This window comes from Camellia sinensis, chromosome 7 (assembly GCF_055761805.1).
Source record: "Camellia sinensis isolate YWXY chromosome 7, ASM5576180v1, whole genome shotgun sequence".
Classification (NCBI taxonomy): domain Eukaryota; kingdom Viridiplantae; phylum Streptophyta; class Magnoliopsida; order Ericales; family Theaceae; genus Camellia; species Camellia sinensis.
In genome coordinates, this window is record NC_138967.1 from 46,513,835 (window position 1) to 46,530,699 (window position 16,865).

The window sequence follows — 16,865 nt, forward strand, 5'->3', positions numbered from 1 at the left end:
GTTTATCATAGCTACAGAGTGCTTAAGCATTTTGTTCAATAGAGCTTTGGATCTGGGGTTGATAAAGGGGGTTAAGATTGGCTCTAATGGGTTAGTCCTTACTCATCTCCAGTTTATAGATGATTCTTTGTTATTGTGTGAAGCTGATGTAATGGAGATAAAGAATGTAAAGAAGATTCTGAGGTGCTTTGAGTTGATATCAGGGTTAAAGATAAATTGCCATAAAAGTGTAATTAGTGGTGTGGGTATTCTAGAAGAGGAAATGTCTGAGTACGCATCAGTGCTGAACTGTGAAGTTAAATGTTTGCCGTTCAAATACCTTGGTTTACCGCTGGGGGCTAACCCAAGTAGGAAAGCAACTTTGCGGCCTATACTAGACAAATTCAGAAGCAAACTAGCTGGTTGGAAAAGGAAATTGCTATCATTTGCTGGGAGGCTTGTTTTATTCAAATCTGTCATGTCCTCGCTGCCTATATATTATATGCCATTGTTTAAGTTGCCACAGGGGATTGCCAGAGAATTGGACAAGCTTCAAGCTTCCTTTCTGTGGGGGGGATCTGAATTGAAGAGAAGGGTTCATCTAGTAAAATGGAAGGAAGTGGTGAAGCCTGTAGACCAAGGGGGCTTGGGGGTTAGGAGAGTGAAGGAATTGAATAGCTGCCTTATGTTGAAATGGTGGTGGAGGTTTGGCGTGGAAAATAAAGCTTTGTGGAGGAGAGTTTTGAGTGGTAAATATAGGATTGAGAAGGGAGTTGGAGCCCTCAAGTAATGTCTAATGTGAGATGTTCTAAAATGTGGAAGGATATGTTATTAGAATCTGTACAGAGTAGCAGTCTAGTGGCTATTTTTCTGGACAATTGTAAGGTGAAAGCGGGTAATGGTCATAGAATCAAGTTTTGGAAGGATAAGTGGCGTGAAAACTTGAGCCTTAAAGATGCATTTCCACTGTTGTACAGGGTAGTAGTTGATAAGAGAGTGACTTTATCTAAAATGATGATCAGGAAGGAGGAAGCTGGTGAATGGTCATTTCAGTTTAGAAGGGCGCTGTTTGACTGGGAAAAAGTGGAATTAATCAGATTGGTGAGTCAGATTGAGGCAGGTCCTAATCTTAGGTGTTGCTCAGAAGATACTCTTGTCTGGAAAGCCTCGGAATCTGGAAGTTATTCAGTTAAATCTATGTATAAGCTCTTGGTTGAGGGATCCAATAATAGCAGCACAGTTAGCAAAAGGATTTGGGTTAAACATGTCCCACCTAGAGTTCAATTTTTTGGATGGCTTGCTTGGAAAGGAAAATTAAAGACGGCTGAGTTTTTGCACAGGATTGGTGTTCTGCCTGTTGGTGCATCTGTAGAATGTTGTCTATGTAAATCTGGAGTTGAGTCTCTCATACATATGCTTCTATTATGTCCAGTGGCTTGGAGAGTGTGGTATGAAATGATTAGATGGTGGAAGATTCAAGGAGCACTGCCAGCCTCAGTGGAGGACATGCTTGAATGGTGGGCAGGGGTGGGTCTTAATAAAAAGGAAAGGATGATGTGTAATGCCCTTCCTCTTGTAGTGATGTGGTCTCTATGGAAACATCGGAATGAATGTGTATTTCAGGAGGTTGTCCCAAGTGTAGATGGAATTACAGATCTGATTAAGTTAAAAATGGCTGTGTGGTTTAAGGAAGTATTTATGAAACATATGTTGTCAGTTCATGATTTCATATTTAATCTACAGGGGATCAGATTCAGTTTGGGACGTGGGTTCAGAGAGCGAAGTATATGAGGAGGCCTATTTTTTCCTACCAGTCCTTCTGCAGAATACTCTCGGTTGGCATGCTAGGTAGCAGAGTTTTGTCTCAATCTGTGCAGTATAGTCTCTGCTATGTGTGAGGAAGTTCTGCCTCTGTTTATGTAGCTAGAATGTGCTTGACATTAGTTTTGAAGTTTAGTCTCCATGTTCTGGTATTGGTTGGATTGATGGAAGTTGATGTGTGCTTTACTTCTCTATAGGAATTCAGTTCTTTTAACCATTGTTACTTATTGATCTGTACAAAATTCCTCTGCTGTTTAGGTGGCTCTTAAACTGTTTTTGGCTAGTTTTGCTGATTCAGATGAAGGTTTGTTTGCTACAATTTTTGATGGTCAGCTACAATGTAGATGGTCAGCTTGCAGGTTTAGTTTGGTTCTGCTTCAAGTTTGGATGCTGAGTGGTGGGCAACCTGCTAGGGTGTGTAATCTACCTTTTTTGGTGTATGCTGCAAGATTTCTCTCATGATGTGTTTCTTGTTTCTGTTTTCTTTGGTTTTCCACTGTGTTGGATTCCCTCCAACTGAAGCACCGAGCTTAATGCAGCTCCGAGCTTTTCTTTATTGATGTACTCGATTTTTGATTTCATCAATAAAGATTTCTTCTGGCTGATCAAAAATAAAATTAAAAAAAAAACTATGAACTATAATGGCCTATCTCCCTCCAATTTTAAATCTACACCATCTACTTAATTTTCAAAATAAAATTCAAAACACAATTTCGTGACACATAACATTTTTAAAGTTAACTTGTATATCAAAAATGCTACAAACAATTAAATTTACATAGAATTTTTTTCCCCAAAATGTGTGTAGTATAATTTTAAAATGGAGAAATATCAAATAACTAGTATTTTTTTAAAAATAATTATAGCTTAGTGATAAATTTTATAAATATTAACAACTAAAATAATTAATTGTTTCACCCATGTGTAATTATTATTTTAAAATTACACTGGGTGTAAATGCTACATTTAAAATTAGTGAGATATGAGTCATACTTGCAATAAATGTAAACTGTTGATTACTTTTTTCGGTTAATTTTCTAAATATATACATATATATATATATATATATATACGAATTTACAGTATTGCTTTGTGTTGGTGAAAATACCACCAGAAAATAAATAAATAAATAAATAAATAAATAAGGGGAAAAAGTAAATATTGAGCCAAAAACAATTGAGAAAACACCAAATTTAACATAGTTTGGCTAACTTAATCTATGTCCACAAATATTTCCTTTTTTTCCACCATATAAAATCATTTCTAAAGAAGCTGTGTCAATCGCGTTATTCTGCTCATACCGTATATATTGACAACCTACTTCGTCTTCATCTTCTTCTTTGTCTTTGTCTTCATCTTCATCCTCTCTTGGTCTTCGTCATCTTCCTTCATTAATAGGCGCATTGTGTGATTAAATTGAAATATTTTTATACATTGAAAATTAAATTGATATTTAAAAATAGGGGATTAAATTGACAGATTTTTTTTTTTTTTTTTTACATTATAAATCAAATTGACATAATCTAAATATTGGGATCTAAATAACTCATGTTTTAGGTACAAAATATAATTAACCCAAAACAATAAATATAAATGTTATTGAACAAGTTGGGTCAATTCAACAATACTATTTTTCAGAAAAAATACTCAGAAAATTACCCACAACAATGCATCTATGGACTATAATGGCCCAAATTCCTCCAATTTTAAATCTGTACCATCTACTTCATTTTCAAAATAAAATTCAAAGCACAATTTCGTGACACATAACATTTTTTAAGTTAACTTGTATATCAAAAATGCTACAAACAATTAAATTTACATAGAATTTTTTTCTCCAAAACGTGTGTAGTATAATTTTAAAGTGGAGAAATATCAAATAAGTGGTATTTTTTTAAAATAATTATAACTTAGTGATAAATTTTATAAATATTAACGACTAAAATAATTAATTTTCTCACCCATGTGTAATTATTATTTTAAAATTATACACTGGCTGTAATTGCGATATTTAAAATTAGTGAGATATGAGTCATACTCGCTGTAAATGTAAAGTGTTGATTACTTTTTCGGTTAATTTTCTAAATATATATATATATATATATATTTATGAATTTAGAGTATTACTTTGTGTTGGGGAAAATACCCCCAGAAAATAAATAAATAAATAAAAGGGAAAAGTAAATATTGAGCCAAAAACAATTGAGAAAACACCAAATTTAACATAGTTTCGCTAACTTAATCTATGTCCACAAATATTTCCTTTTTTTCCACTATATAAAATCATTTCTAAAAAAGCTATGTCAATCGCGTTATTCTGCTCATGCCGTGTATATTGACAGCCTACTTCGTCTTCATCTTCTTCTTTGTCTTTGCCTTCATCTTAATCTTCATCCTCTCTTGGTCTTCGTCGTCGTGTTAGTCATCTTCCTTCAGTAATAGGCGTATTGTGTGACTAAATTGAAATATTTTTACACATTGAAAATTAAATTGATTTTTCAAAATTGGGGATTAAATTGACAGATTTTTTTTTTTTCATTATAAATCAAATTGACATAATCTAAATATTGGGATCTAAATAACTCATATTTTAGGGACTAAAAATATAATTTACCCAAAACAGTAAATATAAATGTTATTGAACAAGCTGGGTCAATTCAACAATACTATTTTTCAGAAAAAGTACTCATAAAATTACCCAAAACGATGCATCTATGGACTATAATGGCCCATATCCCTCCAATTTTAAATCAGCCCCATCTACTTCATTTTCAAAATAAAATTCAAAGCACAATTTCGTGACACATAACATTTTTCAAGTTAACTTCTATATCAAAAATGCTACAAACAATTAAATTTACATAGAATTTTTTCTCCAAAATGTTTGTAGTATAATTTTAAAATGGAGAAATATCAAATAAATGGTATTTTTTTAAAAATAATTATAACTTAGTGATAAATTTTATAAATATTAACAACTAAAATAATTAATTTTTTCACCCATGTGTAATTATTATTTTAAAATTACACTGGGTGTAATTGCTGTATTTAAAATTAGTGAGATATGGGTCATACTCGCAATAAATGTAAACTGTTGATTACTTTTTTCGGTTAATTTTCTAAATATATAGATATATATATATATATTTATGAATTTATTGTATTGCTCTGTGTTGGTGAAAATACCACCAGAAAATAAATAAATAAATAAAGGGAAAAAGTAAATATTGAGCCAAAAACAATTTAGAAAACACCAAATTTAACATAGTTTCGCTAACTTAATCTATGTCCACAAATATTTCCTTTTTTTTCCACTATATAAAATCATTTCTAAAGAAGTCGTGTCAATAGCGTTATTCTGCTCATACCGTGTATATTGAAAACCTACTTCGTCTTCATCTTCTTCTTTCTCTTTGTCTTCATCTTCATCATATCTTGGTCTTCGTCGTCGAGTTCATCGTCTTCCTTCATTACTAGGCGTATTGTGTGATTAAATTGAAATATTTTTATGCATTGAAAATTAAATTGGTATTTAAAAATTGGGGATTAAATTGACATATTTTTTTTTTTTTTACATTATAAATCAAATTGACATAATCAAAATATTGGGATCTAAATAACTCATATTTTAGGGACTAAAAATATAATTAACTCAAAACAGTAAATATAAATGTTATTGAACAAGCTGGGTCAATTCAACAATACTATTTTTCAGAAAAAGTACTCAGAAAATTACCCACAACAATGCATCTATGGACTATAATGGCCCATATCCCTCCAATTTTAAATCTGCACCATCTACTTCATTTTCAAAATAAAATTCAAAGCACAATTTCGTGACACATAACATTTTTCATCTTAACTTGTATATCAAAAATGCTACAAACAATTAAATTTACGTAGAATTTTTTTCTCCAAAATGTGTGTAGTATAATTTTAAAGTGAAGAAATATCAAATAAGTGGTTTTTTTTTTAAATAATTATAACTTAGTGATAAATTTTATAAATATTAACAACTAAAATAATTATTTTTTTCACCCTTGTGTAATTATTATTTTAAAATTACACTGGGTGTAATTGCTATATTTAAAATTAGTGAGATATGAGTCATACTCGCAGTAAATGTAAAATGTTGATTACTTTTTTCGGTTAATTTTCTAAATATATATATATATATATATATTTATGAATTTATAGTATTGCTTTGTGTAAGTGAAAATACCCCCAGAAAAGAAATAAATAAATAAAGGGGAAAATTAAATATTGAGTGAAAAACAATTGAGAAAATACGAAATTTAACATAGGTTGGCTAACTTAATCTATGTCTACAAATATTTCCTTTTTCTCCACTATTTAAAATCATTTCTAAAGAAGTCGTGGCAATCGCGTTATTCTGCGCATACCATGTATATTGACAACCTACTTCGTCTTCATCTTCTTCTTTGTCTTTGTCTTCACCTTCATCCTCTCTTGGTCTTTGTTGTTATGTTCGTCGTCTTCCTTCATTAATAGGCATATTGTGTGATTAAATTGAAATATTTTTAAAAAATTGAAAATTAAATTGATATTTAAAAATTGGGGATTAAATTGACAGATTTTTTTTTTTTTTTTTTTTACATTATAATTCAAATTGACATAATCTAAATATTGGGATCTAAATAACTCATATTTTAGGGGCTAAAAATATAATTAACCCAAAATAGTAAATATAAATGTTATTGAACAAGCTGGGTCAATTCAACAATACTATTTTTAAGAAAAAGTACTCAGAAAATTAACCACAACAATGCATCTATGGACTATAATGACCCATATCCCTCCAATTTTAAATCTGCACCATCTACTTCATTTTCAAAATAAAATTCAAAGCACAATTTCGTGACACATAACATTTTTCAAGTTAACTTGTATATCAAAAATGCTACAAACAATTATATTTACCAATAATTTTTTTTATCAAAATGTGTGTAGTATAATTTTAATGGGAGAAATATCAAATAAGTGGTATTTTTAAAAAAATAATTATAACTTAGTGATAAATTTTATAAATATAAACAACTAAAATAATTAATTTTTTCACCCATGTGTAGTTATTATTTTAAAATTACACTGGGTGTAATTGCTATATTTAAAATTAGTGAGATATGAGTCATACTCGCAGTAAATGTAAACTGTTAATTACTTGTTCCGGTTAATTTTCTAAATATATATATATAAATATTTATGAATTTATAGTATTGCTTTGTGTTGGTGAAAATAACCCCAGAAAACAAATAAATAAATAAAGGGGAAAAGAAAATATTGAGCCAAAAACAATTGAGAAAACACCAAATTTAACATAGTTTGGCTAACTTAATCTATGTCCACAAATATTACCTTTTTTTCCACTATATAAATTCATTTCTAAAGAAGCCGTGTCAATCGCGTTATTCTGCTCATACAGTGTATATTGACAACCTACTTCGTCTTTATCTTCTTCTTTGTCTTTGTCTTCATCTTCATCCTCTCTTGGTCTTCGACGTCGTGTTCGTCGTTTTTCTTCATTAATAGGCATATTGTGTGATTTAATTGAAATATTTTTATACAGTGAAAATTAAATTGATATTTTAAAATTGGGGATTAAATTTACAGATTTTTTTTTTATATATCAAATTGACATAACCTAAATATTGGGATCAAAATAACTCATATTTTACGGCCTAAAAACATAATTAACCCAAAACAGTAAATATAAATGTTCTTGAACAACCTGGTTCAATTCATCAGTACTATTTTTCACAAAAAGTACTCAGAAAACTACCTACAACAATGCATCTATGGCCCATAATGGCCCATATCCCTCCAATTTTAAATCCGCACCATCTACTTCATTTTCAAAATAAAATTCAAAGCACAATTTCGTGGCACATAACATTTTTCAAGTTAACTTGTATATCAAAAATGCTACAAACAATTAAATTTACATAGATTTTTTTTCTCCAAAATGTGTGTAGTATAATTTTAAAGTGGAGAAAAATAAAATAAGTGGTATTTTTTTAAAAGTAATTATAACTTAGTGATAAATTTTATAAATATTAACAACTAAAATAATTAATTTTTTCACCCATGTGTGATTATTTTTTTAAAATTACACTGGGTGTAATTGCTATATTTAAAATTAGTGAGATATGAGTCATACTCGCAGTAAATGTAAGCTGTTGATTACTTTTTTCGGTTAATATATATATATATATATATTTGAATTTATAGTATTGCTTTGTGTTGGTGAAAATACCCCCAGAAAACAAATAAATAAATAAAGGGGAAAATTAAATATTGAGCCAAAAACAATTGAGAAAACACCAAATTTAACATAGTTTGGCTAACTTAATCTATGTCCACAAATATTTCCTTTTTTTCCACTATATAAAATCATTTCTAAAGAAGCCGTGTCAATCGCGTTATTCTGCTCATACTGTGTATATTAACATTCCTCCTCTTTATTCACCCAAAAAAAAACATTCCTCCTCATCTTCTTCTTTGTCTTTGTCTTCATCTTCATCTCTCTTTTGGTCTTCGTCGTCGTGTTAGTCGTCTTCCTTCATTAATAGGCGTTTTGTGTGATTAAATTGAAAATTTTTTATACATTGAAAATTAAATTGATATTTAAAAATTGGGGGTTAAGTTGACAGATTTTTTTTTTTTTTTACATTATAAATCAAATTGGCATAATCTAAATACTGGGATCTAAATAACTCACGTTTTAGAGACTAAAAATATAATTAACTCAAAACAGTAAATATAAATGTTATTGAACAAGCTGGGTCAATTCAACAATACTACTCAGAAAATTACCCACAACAATGCATCTATGGACTATAATGGCCCATATCCCTCAGATGTTATATCTGCACCATCTACTTCATTTTCAAAATAAAATTCAAAGCACAATTTCGTGACACATAACATTTTTCAAGTTAACTTGTATATCAAAAATGCTACAAACAGTTATATTTACAAAGAATTTTTTTATCAAAATGTGTGCAGTATAATTTTAATGGGAGAAATATCAAATTAGTGGTATTTTTTAAAAAATAATTATAACTTAGTGATAAATTTTATAAATATTAACAACTAAAATAATTAATTTTTTCACCCATGTGTAATTATTATTTTAAAATTAGTGAGATATGAGTCATACTCGCTGTAAATGTAAACTGTTAATTACTTGTTCCAGTTAATTTTCTAAATATATATATATATATATTTCTGAATTTATAGTATTGCTTTGTGTTGGTGAAAATAACCCCGGAAAACAAATAAATAAATAAAGGGGAAAAGAAAATATTGAGCCAAAAACAATTGAGAAAACACCAAATTTAACATAGTTTGGCTAACTAAGGGTTGGTTTAGCATGAACTATATAATCTATCTTTTTATCTTTTTATTTTTTTTTATCACATTACCTCTCTACTTTTCTGCACATCTTTTCGTGAAAAGACAAAAAATACACTTTTTTAGGACACCCCAAACCAATCTAGTTCACAAATATTTCCTTTTTTTCCACTATATAAAATCATTTCTAAAGAAGTCGTGTTATAGCGATCCCGGTTTTACCCTTGTTGTACAGTGATCCGGACATGTGTCCGTGGATGATAGTAATTGATTATTGTCTTGTTTACATCTGTTACTACTTTGTATATTGAGTTATAGGATGTGTTGGGCAGGCTTGTTACAGGTTGGTTGTGTTTGGGAGCCTAGTGCTGCTGCCCAGATTTTTGGACCTTCGCTCGAGCGAGGAGTTGGTCGCTCGAGCGAGAGTTGAGTTCGTGTCTGGTGGATCGAGCCAGAGTGGCTTCGCTCGAGCGAGCGATTGCGTCTGGTTCTGGACCTGAGAACTGCATTTCTTGGCTCGAGCGAGTTTTCTTCGCTCGAGTGGTCTGGTTTGTTCTTCGCTCGAGCGAGAAGTCTGTCGCTCGAGCGTGCTTCTGGTTGCAGACCTGAGGGTTTGAGTTGTTAGCTCGAGCGAGCATTCTTTCGCTCGAGCGCACTTCTAACTTTTCGGCTCGAGCGAGAACTTCTTGGCTCGAGCGAGAGTTTTCTGTGTTTGGTCGCTCGAGCGACAAAGGCTTCGCTCGAGCGAGCGTGTTTTATATCAGCGGTCAGTAGCGTTTTTGAACATAGTTTTTCACTTTCTTTTTCTTTCAAACCCTAGATCCGAGACTCTCTCTCTAAACCTACACTCTCTCTAAGATTTGATCTCCCTAGAGTGTGAATCTAGCCTAGGGCCTTTGTTAAAAAGATAGAAGGCGTTGAGAGCTTCGACTTAATCTGAAAAAGTTTGGATTTGGAGCATGTTGATCTTCGAGTCTTCATCTCCTTTTTGGCTCAAACTTCGAGGTAGGGATATCCTACTCCTCTCTATGGATTTTGTCTTTAAATTTTAGTATTTTGAGATGTTGGGGTTGGTTTGGTAATTTGGTGAAAGTTTGTGGTTTTTGTGTTATTTTACAAAAGTTGGGGTTTTATTCATAATAAACCTAGATGCATGTTTGGCATAGAGAAATGGAATAAATGTTGAATCATTGATGAAAATGGGACCTAAGGGTTGAAATGTTAATTATGGAAAATGACCTAATTACATTGTTTGATTAATTGGAATAATTAATTGCGAGAAATGAGGAAATGAAATGGAATTGTTGAGAGTGGGAATGTATGGGGTTAAAGGGTGTAGTTGAATTACTTGTCACTCACCGGAATGAAATGTTGATTGAATATCCATTGTGCATTTATTTTCTGTTTAGAGATAACTGCTTTGGGCTATCGGTGGAGGATAGTCGTGATTGTTGTAGACAATGCATGATGATTAGGCAAACGGAAACTAATCAATGGAATGTGTCATAGAATTTGACGGTTGATAGAATACATTAACTGTATGTATTGAGTGATTGTATATAGAACCAATGTGTTTGTATACGTTATGTGTAGAGGAGGAGATGGGGGATGTACTCCGCGGTTTAGGGGAAGATGGGGGATGTACCTCTAAACCGGATAGCGTTGGGAGGAGATAGGGGATGAACTCCGTAGTCTAGAGAAGTGAAGATAGAGCTCATATGCTTATCTTTGTGAAATGTGAATACAGCTTATATGCTTATCTGTGAATGTGGGATATAGTTTTTATACATATCTGTTGAAATGATGACGGAGCTAATATGCTTGTCTGTTGAAAAAGGAAAAATGAAAAGTAACTTGGACTCATAAGTCGTATGACATAAAATGTGATTTATGTGGATGTATCAGTGTTGGCCATCTATCAATTGCTAATCTTTTAGTCATTGTTCATGGTTGGTTTAGTGTATTTCTACTGGGCTGTGGCTCACCCTATATGGGAATATCATTTTCAGGTACAGGTAGCATGCCACCTCCAAGGACTTAGCTTGGGAGGCTAGAGGCGGACATACTTTTGTCGTTTTATTTTTGATGTATTACATGTAAATTCAAGCCAAGGGCTTAACGTGTAAATGAGTTAGTACTCTTTTGTTGTAACCAAGTGTTAACTTGGAAAACTGTAAGCCCATAAGGCATTTGCTTTTGTTGTTAACATGTAATACTTTTTGTAATGAAACCCAGATAAATGGAAGAATGTGGAACTTTTACATATCAATGCATATCTTTATTGATGGGTTTAATGTTGTTATTTTGAGGGCGTTACAGTGTCAATCGCGTTATTCTGCTCATAGCGTGTATATTGACAACCTACTTCGTCTTCATCTTCTTCTTTGTCTTTGTCTTCACCTTCATCCTCTCTTGGTCTTCATCGTTGTCGTGTTCGTCGTCTTCCTTCATTAATAGGCGTATTGTGTGATTAAATTGAAATATTTTTATAGATTGAAAATTAAATTGATATTTTAAAATTGGGGATTTAATTGACAGAATATTTTTTTTCAAATTATAAATCAAATTGACATAATCTAAATATTGAGATCTAAATAACTCATATTTTAGGGACTAAAAATATAATTAACTCAAAACAGTAAATATATACACGTTATTGAACAAGTTGGGTCAATTCAACAATACACTATTTTTCAGAAAATTACCCACAACAATGCATCTATGGACTATAATGGCCCATATCCTTCAATTTTAAATCTGCACCATCTACTTCATTTTCAAAATAAAATTCAAAGCACAATGTCGTGACACATAACATTTTTCAAGTTAACTTCTATATCAAAAATGCTACAAACAATTAAATTTACATAGAATTTTTTTCTCCAAAATGTGTGTAGTATAATTTTAAAGTGGAGATATCAAATAAGTGGCATTTTTTTTTAAATAATTATAACTTAGTGATAAATTTTATAAATATTAACAACTAAAATAACTAATTTTTTCACCCATGTGTAATTATTATTTTAAAATTAGACTGGGTGTAATTGCTATATTTAAAATTAGTGAGATATGAGTCATACTCTCAATAAAAGTAAACTGTTGATTACTTTTTTCGGTTTATTTTCTAAATTTATATATATATATATATATGTATATATTAATGAATTTATAGTATTGCTTTGTGTTGGTGAAAATACCACCAGAAAATAAATAAACAAATAAAGGGAAAAAGTAAATATTCAGCCGAAAACAATTGAGAAAACACCAAATTTAACATAGTTTGGCTACCTTAATCTATGTCCACAAATATTTCCTTTTTTTCCACTATATAAAATCATTTCTAAAGAAGCCGTGTCAATCACGTTATTCTGCTCATACCATGTATATTGACAACCTACTTCGTCTTCATCTTCTTCTTTGTCTTTGTCTTCATCTTCATCCCCTCTTGGTCTTCGTCGTCGTGTTCGTCGTCTTCCTTCATTAATAGGCGTATTGTGTGATTAAATTGAAATATTTTTATACATTGAAAATTAAATTGATATTTAAAAATAGGGAATTAAATTGATAGATTTTTTTTTTCCATTATAAATCAAATTGACATAATCGAAATATTGAGATCTAAATAACTCATATTTTAGGGAATAAAAATTTAATTAACTCAAAACGGTAAATACAAATGTTATTGAACAAGCTGGGTCAATTCAACAATACTATTTTTCAGAAAAAGTACTCAGAAAATTACCCACAACAATGCATCTATGGAGTATAATGGCCCATATCCCACCAATTTTAAATCTGCACCATCTACATCATTTTCAAAATAAAATTCAAAGCAAAATTTCGTGACACATAACATATTTCATGTTAACTTATATATCAAAAATGCTACAAACAATTAAATTTACATAGAAGTTTTTTTCTCCACAATGTGTGTGGTATAATTTTAAAATGGAGAAATATTAAATAACTGGTATTTTTTAAAAAATAATTATAACTTAGTGATAAATTTTATAAATATTAACAACTAAAATAATTAATTTTTTCACCCATGTGTAATTATTATTTTAAAATTACACTGGGTGTAATTGCTATATTTACAATTAGTGAGATATGAGTCATATACGCAATAAATGTAAACTGTTGATTACTTTTTTCGGTTAATTTTCTAAATATATATATATATATATATATATGAATTTATAGTATTGCTTTGTGTTGGTGAAAATACCACCAGAAAATAAATAAATAAATAAATGGAAAAAGTAAATATTAAGACAAAAACAATTGAGAAAACACCAAATTTAACATAGTTTGGCTAACTTAATCTATGTCCACCAATATTTCCTTTTTTTCCACGATATAAAATCCTTTCTAAAGAAGCCGTGTCAATTGCGTTATTCTACTCATACCGTGTATATTGACAACATACTTCGTCTTCATCTTCTTCTTTGCCTTTGTCTTCATCATCATCCTCTCTTGGTCTTCGTCGTCGTGTTCGTCGTCCCCTTCATTAATAGGCATATTGTGTGATTAAATTGAAATATTTTTATACATTGAAAATTAAATTGATATTTCAAAATTGGGAATTAAATTGACAATTTTTTTTTTTTTTTTTTTACATTATAAATCAAATTGACATAATCTAAATATTAGGACCTAAATAACTCATATTTTAGGGACTAAAAATATAATTAACTCAAAACTGTAAATATAAATGTTATTGAACAAGCTGTGTCAATTCAACAATACTATTTTTCAGAAAAAGTACTCAGAAAATTAACCACAACAATGCATCTGTGGTGCATAATGGCCCATATCCCACCAACTTTAAATCTGCACCATCTACATCATTTTCAAAATAAAATTCAAAGCAAAATTTCGTGGCACATAACATTTTTCAAGTTAACTTGTATATCAAAAATGCTACAAACAATTAAATTTACATAGAATTTTTTCTCCACAATGTGTGTGGTATAATTTTAAAGTGGAGAAACATCAAATAAGTGGTATTTTTAAAAAAAATAATTATAACTTAGTGATAAATTTTATAAATATTAACAACTAAAATAATTAATTTTTTCACCCATGTGTAATTATTATTTTAAAATTACACTGGGTGTGATTGCTATATTTAAAATTAGTGAGACATGAGTCATATTTGCAATAAATGTAAACTGTTGATTACTTTTTTCGGTTAATTTTCTAAATATATATATATATATATATATGAATTTATAGTATTGCTTTGTGTTGGTGAAAATACCACCAGAAAATAAATAAATAAATAAAGGGGAAAAGTAAATATTGAGCCAAAAACAATTGAGAAAACACCAAATTTAACATAGTTTGGCTAACTTAATCTATGTCCACAAATATTTCCTTTTTTTCCACTATTTAAAATCATTTCTAAAGAAGCCATGTCAATCGCGTTATTCTGCTCATACAGTGTATATTGACAACCTACATCATCTTCGTCTTCTTCTTTGTCTTTGGCTTCATCTTCATCCTCTCTTGGTCTTCGTCATCGTGTTCGTCGTCTTCCTTCATTAATAGGCGTATTGTGTGATTAAATTGAAATATTTTTATGCATTGAAAATTAAATTGATATTTAAAAATTGGGCATTAAATTGACCGATATTGTTTTTTTTTTTTTTTACATTATAAGTCAAATTGACATAATCTAAATATTGGGATCTAAATAACTCATATTTTAGGGACTAAAAATATAATTAACCCAAAACAGTAAATATAAATGTTATTGAACAAGCTGGGTCAATTCAACAATACTATTTTAAAGAAAAAGTACTAAGAAAATTACCCACAACAATGCATCTATGGCCCGTATCCCTCCAATTTTAAATCTGCACAATCTACTTCATTTTCAAAATAAAATTCAAAACACAATTTCGTGACACATAACATTTTTCAAGTTAATTTGTATATCTAAATGCAACAACCAACTAAATTTAGATAAATTTTTTTTTTCCAAAACGTGTGTAGTATAATTTTAAAATGGAGAAATATCAAATAAGTGGTATTTTAAAAAAAATAATTATAACTTAGTGATGAATTTTATAAATATTAACAAGTAAAATAATTAATTTTTCCCCCATGTGTAATTATTATTTTCAAATTACACTGGGTATAATTGCTATATTTAAAATTAGTGAGATATGAGTCATACTCGCAATAAATGTAAACTGTTGATTACTTTTTTCGGTTAATTTTCTAAATATATATATATATATATATATAAGAATTTATAGTATTGCTTTGTGTTGGTGAAAATACCACCAGAAAATAATTAAATAAATAAAGGGAAAAAGTAAATATTGAGCCAAAAACAATTGAGAAAACACCAAATTTAACATAGTTTGGCTACCTTAATCTATGTCCACAACTATTTCCTTTTTTTCCACTATATAAAATCATTTCTAAAGAAGCCGTGTCAATTGCGTTATTCTGCTCATACCGTGTATATTGACAACCTACTTCGTCTTCATCTTCTTCTTTGTCTTTGTCTTCATCTTCATTCCCTCTTGGTCTTCGTCGTCGTGTTCGTCGTCTTCCTTCATTAATGGGCGTATTGTGTGATTAAATTGAAATATTTTTATACATTGAAAATTAAATTGATATTTAAAAATTGGGGATTAAATTGACAATTTTTTTTTTCACATTATAAATCAAATTCACATAATCTAAATACTGGGATCTAAACAACTCATATTTTGGGGGAAAAAAATATAATTAACCCAAAACAGTAAATATAAATGTTATTGAACAAGCTGGGTCAATTCAACAATACTATTTTTCAGAAAAAGTGCTCAGAAAATTACCCAAAACAATGCATCTGTGGACTATAAGGGCCCATATCCCTGCAATTTTAAATGTGTACCATCTACTTCATTTTCAAAATAAAATTCAAAGCACAATTTTGTGACACATAACATTTTTCAAGTTAACTTGTATATAAAAAATGCTACAAAGAATTAAATTTACATAGAATTTTTTTCTCCAAAATGTGTGTAGTATAATTTTAAAGTGGAGAAATATCAAATAAGTGGTATTTTTTTAAAATAATTATAACTTAGTGATAAATTTTATAAATATTAACAACTAAAATAATTAATTTTTTCACCCATGTGTAATTATTATTTTAAAATTACACTGGGTGTAATTGCTTTTTTTAAAATTAGTGAGATATGAGTCATACTCGCAATAAATGTAAACTGTTGATTACTTTTTTCGGTTTATTTTCTATATATATATATATGAATTTATTGTATTGCTTTGTGTTGGTGAAGATACCACCAGAAAATAAATAAATAAATAAAGGGAAATAGTAAATATTGAGCCAAAAACAATTGAGAAAACACCAAATTTAACATAGTTTGGCTAACTTAATCTATGTCCACAAATATTTTTGCTTTTTTTCAACTATATAAAATCATTTCTAAAGAAGTTGTGTCAATCGCGTTACTCTGCTCATACCGTGTATATTGACAACCTACTTCGTCTTCATCTTCTTCTTTGTCTTTGTCTTCATCTTCATCCTCTCTTGTTCTTCGCCGTCGTGTTCATCGTCTTCCTTCATTAATAGGCGTATTGTGTGATTAAATTGAAATATTTTTATACATTGAAAATTAAATTGATATTTAAAAATTGGGGATTAAATTGGAAGATTTTTTTTT